Source organism: Ammodytes marinus (genome assembly GCF_949987685.1).
Source record: "Ammodytes marinus genome assembly, chromosome: 1".
In the NCBI taxonomy this organism is placed as follows: domain Eukaryota; kingdom Metazoa; phylum Chordata; class Actinopteri; order Uranoscopiformes; family Ammodytidae; genus Ammodytes; species Ammodytes marinus.
Window position 1 is genome coordinate 34394659 of NC_137230.1, and position 10000 is coordinate 34404658.

A 10000-nucleotide genomic window follows, 5' to 3' on the forward strand; every position below is an offset into this window, starting at 1 on the left:
TCGTTGCAGTGGTCGCGGGTTCGAATCCGACCCGTGGACCTTTACTGCAGGTCATCCCCCCTCTCTCTCTCTCTCTCTCTCTCTGTCTCCCCATTTCAACTCTGTACTATCTAATAAAGCTTGAAAATGCCAAAAAAATAAACATACTAGAATCTTATCTTGAAAGTTATATTCCTCAACAGCTGTGGTAGGCAAGGTAACGCTCATGAGAAGCTACAATATGGTACAATGTCACTGAGACCTCACAGTACACTGTATTAGGTCGCAATAACCTTTGTCCTCCAAAATGGAATCAATTCATCTTTGAATCGGAGTCGACATGTGTGCAAAGTTATAAGAAAAATCCTCAAAGTGTGCATGGCTTATTGGGTCAATGTGACATTAAAGGCCTACTTCACCGGTTTGAATATGAAGGTGTATTGAATTCTGAGATCCTATGTAGTATAAATATGCGAAAAAAAATTAAATCGGTTCATCCTAGCCTGAGAAAAGGCAGAAAGAGTGTTTTTTTAACCCTATATTTCTCTTTCTCGTAACATCACAGAAAGAGAAATATAGGGTTAAAAAAAAACTTACTTTGTAAATATTACTGTGATGTCTTTTACTGTGACATCACAGTAATATTTACAAAGTACGTTTTTTTTAACCCTATATTTCTCTTTCTGTGATGTCACGAGAAAGAAAAATATAGGGTTAAAAAAACACTCTTTCTGCCTTTTCTCAGGCTAGGATGAACCGTTTTTTTTTTTTTTTTTGCACATTTATACTACATAGGATCTCATAATTCAATACACCTTCATATTCAAACCGGTGAAGTAGGCCTTTAATACAACTTAGGAAAAATGCTCTTCTGAGTAGTTTTATTCATTGGGGAATACGCTGAGCATATTTTATTGAACATAACTTTATTTATATATTAGGCAGAGACATAGTGGGGAAATGCTGATTCAGGCTTCCACACAGTAGCTCATTCATGTCTGTCTGTACTCTGTGGACACCATCAATCTTATTTGAAAAAAAAAAAAAAAAAACAACAATCACATTCTGAATAATACATTTTACGTGATTGACAGCCACACAGTATTTCAATGAAAAAGGCCAAAAAAACAATTACACAGACACAGTTGTATTTGTGTCTGCCAAAATAAAAAAAAGTGGAACAATATTCTTTCCAACTTTGAACTGTATGGTAATATTTTGAGTGATGATTTGAAATTGTTTTACAGGCGCCTGTGACATTATTGTAGTTTTTGCGTTCCTGGCAGCTTTATACTTTGTCAGACTTATGGCTTAGTTTGTGCTGAAATAAGGGATACCGGTCCGTGCATGTAGGTTAAGGAGAGTTTAAAAAAATGCTAAACAAAGACAGAGATGAATGCATAGAAAATGAGCAAGAATTAACCTCAATAGACCAAGAGTGCAAAACAAAAAAATATGCATAATAAGCTATAATCCAAGTTTATAGGCCACAAACTATAACAGAAACAATGTTGGAAATATGACTTTTTTTAATGCTTTAAAATTGTGCATAAAGGCAAACGTATGGTAGAAAGCGTCATCCTATTTACTCAAGTTATAAAGATTTTTACACACACGCACACACACACACACACACACACACACACACACACACACACACACACACACACACACACACACACACACACACACACACACACACACACACACACACACACACACACACACACACATAAAGATAATACTCAAATGAGATGAGACTTGTTGCTAACCAGTCATAGGCAAAATACTTTTCATATATTATCGCTCACCATTCCTGATGTATGCAGCATACACATGATTACAATGCCAATTTAGTGGCAACAATTTCCGTACGAAAAATACATGTGATGCGCCTGAGGGGCTACTACAATCTAACAGTCATGAAATACAGCTTGTTTTGTGTGTGTGTGTGTGTGTGTGTGTGTGTGGGGGGGTGTGTGTGTGTGTGTGTGTGTGTGTGTGTGTGTGTGTGTGTGTTTTGGCGTCCATAGAAAGGGTTTGGAGCATTGGACTGAGGATGCAGATGGACAGCAGAGAAGTGGATTACGCTGCCGGACTCTTTATGGTCATTTGAAAACTGATTTTGCAAACTGGTCACAATTCAAATCCATTTACCGACATGAAATCAAACCTTCTAAAGCCATAATTTCAGGCCTGCAGAAGGTGTGTGTGTGTGTGTGTGTGTGTGTGTGTGTGTGTGTGTGTGTGTGTGTGTGTGTGCGTTTGCAACTCAAATTAAACCAATTTAGTGCCCAGAATTTGAGAGAAAAGTGTGAAATAGCAAAAAAAAACTAAGTACTCGGAAGGCTGAATTTTATTTTATTATTTTTTTTTGGATCATCCTTCAGTTATACACATAGACACGATCTGACCGCATGCTTCAGTGAATGTGAGTTTTCGGGGCAAACTGTTGATCATTGCAAAAATCTTCTCATCTTATCCCTCTATAGATGGGACAGATAAACTCCACATCTCAAAAACTAATCACGAAAAGATCAGTTTGGTATATGAGTGCAAGAGCAATTTTTTAAATGATGGGTATCTTACTTATGTCTCCTCACGATCCACTACCTGTGTGAGCTGAAAAATAATCCAGTATTAATACACAGCCTAGGCTCTGTAAACTGGTATGTATACAATCAATGTAAATGAGGGTCACCCTCCAATGATCTCTTGAGTATAAATACAGGTCCAATGAACATACATACCAATCTCCTATTCTTAGCTGTAGCAGCACCTGGCCCTATGCGGATAACATGGTAAATCCAGCTGCAGCCTTGTACACCTGGGGAAAGCATGACGTTGTGTGTGTGTGTGTGTGTGTGTGTGTGTATGTGTGTGTGTTTGTCTCTATATCTGTGTGTGTGTGTGTGTGTGTGTGTGTGTCTCTGTGTGTGTGTGTGTGTGTCTCTCTCTATCGGTGTGTGACTATGTGTGAGTGTGTGTATGTGTGTGTGTGTCTCTCTCTATCGGTGTGTGACTCTTTGTCTGTGTGTGTGTGTGTGTGTGGTCTTTTAAGTGGAGTAGTTGAGAGTGGTGTGAATATATGGTTGTCTGAAGCCATCGTCGCTATGGCTTGCTGCTGGTCGCTAGGGCGGTTTGCCAACGCTCGGCAAAAAAGGCTGTAATGACTTTATATCACGTCTGCTGTGAAAGTGCCCGTCTCCGTCTCACAGGCACTCAAACAGAGCCGGGGCCCATAAACACACACACACACACACACACACACACACACACACACACACACACACACACACACACACACACACACACAGCGGAGGCCCATAAACACAAAGTGCACTGTGTAAATCCCCTACTGTCTGACACAGCCCAGCCTGCCCTCCACGGCTCCTAAGCATCTCTTTATCCAGAGAGGAGAAGCCACACACACACACACACACACACACACACACACACACACACACACACACACACACACACACACACACACACACACACACACACACACACACACACACACACACACACACACACACACACACACCACACACACACACACACATACAGATTTTTACGGCTATACTTGTGAGGACACACATTGATGTAATGCATTCCATAGCCCCTTACCCTAACCATGAAAACTGAAAATGCCTTGCCCCAACCCTTACACTAACCCTAACCTAAACCTAATTCATACCTGAACCTTAAAACCTAGTGTTAACCCCTCAAACAGCTCCTTTGAAGGCCTGTCCCAAAGTGAGAATCGGCTAAAATGTCCTCACTTTCCCAAAATGTCCTCACTCACACAATTTGTAATACTCAAATTGGTTCTCACAATAATAGTTTTACAAGTACACACACACAATCACTCACTCACTCACTCACTCACTCACTCACTCACTCACTCACTCACTCACTCACTCACTCACTCACTCACTCACTCACTCACTCACTCACTCACTCACTCACTCTTACACACACACACACACACACACACACACACACACACACACACACACACACACACACACACACTCACTCACTCACTCACTCTTACACACACACACACACACACACACACACACACACACACACACACACACACACACACACACACACACACACACACACACACACACACACACACACACACACACACACACACATACCCCCCACACACTCCCCCCCCCCCTTTAGATCAAGACATCCCCGGCCTTAGCTACACTGTGCTATCCCCCACCCCCGTATCACCACAGCAGAAGACCACTTGTGTTGTAATCTTGCACCTCCAGCACTTAAACATGTTTGTGTAGTGAATGCATGTGGAGCAGAGCTGAGCACAGGCCTTCAAACAGCCACAACATGCTGCTATGTGCTGTAGACAGAAGCAGATCAAACACAGCCCAGTGCGCAACCACTCACCAACTCACCCATTCGCTCTGGCTCCTGTTAGTTCACCTCTGTACACCAGGACATCAGATGTGTGTGTTTTTTTTTGTTGTGAGGACAGCCGTCCTTGTGTGACCTAAAGCTCTCCCATACTGTCCACAAATTCCCTCTATATGATGCTAAAATAGATGCAACGATTAATTGTTTAGATTAATAGCACATTGATAAAATTGTGATCACCTGATTTACACAATTAAAAAGTAATGTTTTTAGACATTTCAGGGCATGGCAGAAGTCAGTGTGGCTGCTGTGTCGTGATGTTAGCGCTTTTTAACCAACATATTTACCTTCTATTTTATTCTTCTATTTGAATAATTACAACATCCCTGGCATGGCAATACTTTAGAGAGCCATCACCAGGACAGGTCATGTGCAATAGATAATTCCACTTTATTTTTTATATAAATATTTGTTGTGTCTACATTTATTTAATCAAGTTCAATTTTGTTTCTCATTTGTTGGTATTTTAACATTGTTGCAACAAAAAAAAAACTCAGCAAACATATCGACATTATGCAATATATAATATACTGTACATTGGCAATAGCAAGTTATATCATTTATTTATTCATAATTATATATTATTTATGGCCAATATACTGTATATTGACCATCGACATAGCTGCTTTGTAAATATCAGTACCAATTTCCACCATTGAAAAACCCATATCAGTCGACCACTAACCACTAACTCAAATTCCCCCTTATCCTAAGCCCATGGCGGGTCACTGTCTCCAACACGAGGTCCCTGTATAGAGCCTCTAAGGGCGTGGGGGGAGGGGGCCAGTGGTAGGTCACCTCTTAAAGAAGGCAGTAGGTTGTAGGATGAGAAAGTTATTTTCTCTATCTGTCTCTCCTCTCTGACACGGCTTTGGTCGGCGCTGAAGGATTAGAGTGTGTGAGTCTTCAGCACAGACTCTTGCGTTGGCTTGTTCCCAGATATTATCTTTAAAGTGTGTGAGCTCAAGGCCAGACGGACTCTCATTCTCTCTCTCTCTCTCTTTCTCTCTCTCTCTCTCTCTCTCTTTCCGTTCCCCCTCCTTCTCTACCTCCCTTTCCCCATCCCTCTTTTTTTCCCGTAAGAAGTCGGTGGCGTGAGTCATCCCGGGCTGCTAAGGGAGTGATTTAATTGCGCTCTCTCTCTCTCTCTCTCTTTCTCTTCTTTCTCTCTCTCTCCCCCTATCTCACACTCTCAATATCTCTCTCCCTTTCTCTCTCTCTCTCCCCCTCTCTCGCTCTCTCAGTATCTCTCTCCCTTTCTCTCTCTCTCCACCACACCACCTAATAGCCACGTTGGTCCTCAGCGCAAAACAAAGTAGTTTGACAAAAATGACCTTGAAATTGTGTGTTAGTTACTTTTCCCCCTCTCTATCAATTTCTAATGGACAGCGGACATCTCGAGAGGGCTGTCACTGACCCTTCCACTCCAAAAAAAAATGATAGAAAAATGCCAGGGACCTATTCATTACCCGAAAGGTTAGGGCAGCAATAAATACACACTCCAGACATTTTTTTTTTTTTTCGGTTATCCCCCATTGACGGCTGCACAATAGCGCCCGCTCCTGCCATGCTTTAGACCCTGATAACTCTTCTGTATTGCCTGGCCATAGCTGAGTGAATGTTGTGGGCAGAACACTGGGAGATAGACACAAAACCCTTCATAACACCAGAGGAGCTTTTTTGTCATCACTGTAAAGAAAGAGAAGAAAAAATAATAACGTCCGCCATTTATTTTTTGCTATACAGGTCAGGCCGGTTCAAGTGTTGAGTGACAGTCACTTTGGTTGGCTTTGATTTACACCAGGTTGAAATTATGGAGCAATTTGAAACAATAGTGGGCTATGATAGGTATGTTGGGACAGTCTTCATGATATGTTCCTGTTTCTATTTTAGTTTGATGAAGTGTGGACAAGGAGAAGCGTCAATGGATTTCATACAAAAGTGTCCAAGATTTCAACTTTCTTTTTTCTTTTCAATTTCTAGACACTTTTGTTTGTTGGTCCATTCCAATGGATGGTTAAATTAACATATAATAAAGTATTTTATTGTATTTTTTTATAGTTGATGATTTACTTTTGCAGCTAAAATAGAAATCCACCATTACAATATTTTGTGTTTGGATCAAAACAGGTAAAAATATTTTACCTTTCTCAATGTAAGAATTTCCAGTAGCAGTTAAAGCCACGAGTAACATTTAAATATCTTTTAAACAGCCTCATGTTTCCTCTGATAAGCATAAATTACCTTTAACAGCAAACGAGACCATCAGTGCAAAGAAAGATGTTTTTATATAGTTTTTATTACTGCGTTTGGTCTGGTCGCACACCCAGTCCGATTTTCGGTTCACGCGTGCAGGCTCTATGGTCACATATCCGTATTGGTCGCAGATTTCAGTGTGGCGCAACAACGCGATTTGAGAAGCCTATCCCTCCAGGTGAGGGAAGGGGAGCGGAGCTTTGTTTGAGACAGTTAGTTGTCGTCATAATGACTGATAACGGGGCTGAACCATCAAAGAAAAAAAAGAAAATGCAATGAAGAAAAGCTAAACGGGAGAGTGATATAGGCTACGGACGGGAGGAGGCGAGAGCGTTGCCAAGCAATGTGTATACAATTACACGGGAGTGAACTAGACTGCAGTGTTTACTCCTAAATGAATGAGCGGTACTAACACAAAGTTTACTTTGCCTCACCAGCATCAGATTACCATTTTTCATCTGAAATAGTCACTATTTACAACAACATAAACACATTACCTCATCGTGATCCATAGGCTACTAACTGCTGTCTCTCGCTTTCTGTGAGGACACAGTCTTTCAGCTCTGTGAGAGTAGTTAGGTGACACTGCTGCATCAACTCATGTGCAATCAGGCATTAGTTGATGCTGTGTCACTAACCACTCTCACGGAGCCGAAAAGAGTCCGGTGCCCTCACGACTTTCAACACACGGACATTCACTATATTGCTTCCTAATCAATTGAGACTGGCACGACCGGCACGCACTAGAAAACAGTTACACGACAGCTGGCGTCGTAAAAATACTACCGCTTTTGTCCAAAGGGGCCGCCAACGGACAAAGTTATTCGTAGTGGCTTTAATATGGAGAACAGGCTATTTTGGACAACAGTATTTTAGTCACACTTCTCTGCACTTGGGAGGTTTTGCAGTAGGTGGCACTGTTCCTACAGAAGTGTGTGTGTGTGTGTGTGTGTGTGTGTGTGCGTGCGTGCGTGTATGTGTGTGTGTCTTGGCTTCGTGTGATTACCAATGCTCATCCATATATGAACTAACCCTCCCAAATCAAAAACCTGTTTATTGTGAAACAGGGGAAGTAAATCATTGCACCTTCTGAAGCCGTCAAATTCCCCTCCATAGCAAAAAGTGATTTTAACACTTACCAATTGATAGAGACACAGCTCAACAAGGGGCTAAAATGTCACTATGATTATAACAATTAAAGAGACAGAGTACAAAGTAGAGTGTATAAAAAGTGTGTTGCTCGGGGGCACCACTGGCATTTTTTCACCCCTGTGACGTCCGTTAGTGTGTCAAGAGTTAGTTAAGAGCAGACAGGGATCAATGGAGAATGCTGACTACTATGGATGTGCTATGGATGTACTCACACACACACACGCAGGCATGCACACAGGCACACACACAGACACACACACACACACAGACTGGCACGCACATACACAGAGACTGGCACACACACACACACACACTCACGTACAACGACGTACAACCACGCACGCACACACAAACACACACACACACACACACTCACATACAACTTTGCACACACACACACACATACAAGCACGCACGCAAGCACTCACATACAACCACGTACGCATGCACGCACTCATGCACACACACACACACACACACACACACACACACACACACACACACACACACACACACACTCTCTCTCTCTCTTTGCTATGGATGTACTCTGGGTTGCTTGAGATAGCTCCTAATCCACAAAGCTTATGCAGTGTACTCTTTGCTATCAGCCTAGTCTAGACAAACAAATAACACACACATTTCGTGTACATATGCACAGATGCAAAGACAAATCGGTAAGAGCCTTTGAATAGAAAGGGATCGGCAAAACTATAGCGGGAGTCACAAAATAAAATACACACATATTTTGTGTGTTGTGTAGATTAAAGCAGCGATTTAACTAAAGCTATGTGCAGGTGGTGTTGTTGTAGTTTCTAGCACCGGGAGGCAAAGCCCTATACGAACACAAACACAATCCTAGCGCTTACTCCGCCAGATCCCACCCCTTCCACACACACACACACACACACACACACACACACACACCTCTCCCGCTCAGTGCTGCCATGCTGTACAAACACACTTTGGATGTTTCTGAAGCAGTCGTGGAATATATTTGAAAAATGCTCCATTGATTTTTTTTTTCTTCGTTTTTTCAAAGACATTCATATTTGAGTAGGTGTCAGTCTGTCACATTTGAACACAGCGGGGTGACTTAGCGCTGTGATTCTGTGTGAACACTGTTTGTGTTATGCTAATCCTGGGGCCAAATAGTATTTAGTAATACTGTTTATTGTCTATTTTAGACTGTAGCGAGGAGACAAATGTTTGGCATGTGAGATTGACAACAGTGAAGGCTGCAGATTCAATATGATGGCGAGAGAGAACGTAGGAGTGTGTTTAGTATATTTTTCTCTTTGCCTGGCTGGCAGCCTAACTAACAAACTGAATTATTGGCGAGACACTGCAAGTAAACTGGGTAACACCTTTAACTTAAAGATATCATCATGAAACTTTGCCAGTTGATTGCCTTACATTAAAAAACATGTATTTTAGTGTTGCAATTTTTCCAGACATGTGTAACATTTGGCATGTTATCAAAGCAAAATAGACAATTATCTCCAAATGGACAACGCTTACAAAATATATACCGGTACCTGCATTCCAAATGGAATACTCATTCTTTTTACTCTACTCTACTATATTGCAGATGTTCATGAAGTACTGTATGCAGTTTGCATACAATTGGGACATACTTATGCTTGCTCTGCAGTGGATTGGGGCTTGATTTTCACCTGCCACATCTTAACATCCCTAATACAACCCTCCTTCTATCTCCATTTCCCTCTTGAAGCCAGAGTTAACATCTTTATTTCGTTTTTACATCATATTAGTGTCCAACGTTTTTACAGTACAGAATTGAGTCAAAAAGACAAGTTGTATTTAGAGAAACACATACATGTACATTATGGACCGTTTAGTTATACTAGGACAAAGGAAGACATGATGGCGGCAGTGGCGAAGTGGGTAGGGAGATCGCCTCTGGAGTGCAGGGTCGGAGGTTCGATCCCCCGTCTCCCCGCCACATATCGAAGTGTCCCTGAGCAAGACACTGTGAACCCCAAATTGCTCCCGGTGGAAGAGCGCCTTGCATGGCAGCTACTGCCATCGGTGTATGAGTGTGTGTATGAATGGGTGCATGTGGTAAGATATGTAAAGCGCTTTGGGGCTGAGAAAATCAGCTAGAAGGCGCTATATAAGTCAAGTCCATTTACCATTTTAT

The 10000-nt window shown here is 41.8% G+C and overlaps 1 protein-coding gene across 2 annotated transcripts in view; it reads left to right on the top strand.

Annotated features, from left to right (window-relative positions):
- Nucleotides 1–10000, top strand: part of cd276 (CD276 molecule) — a 125847-nt gene that overhangs the window by 21752 nt on the left and 94095 nt on the right. The gene's annotated exons all lie outside the window — the stretch shown is intronic.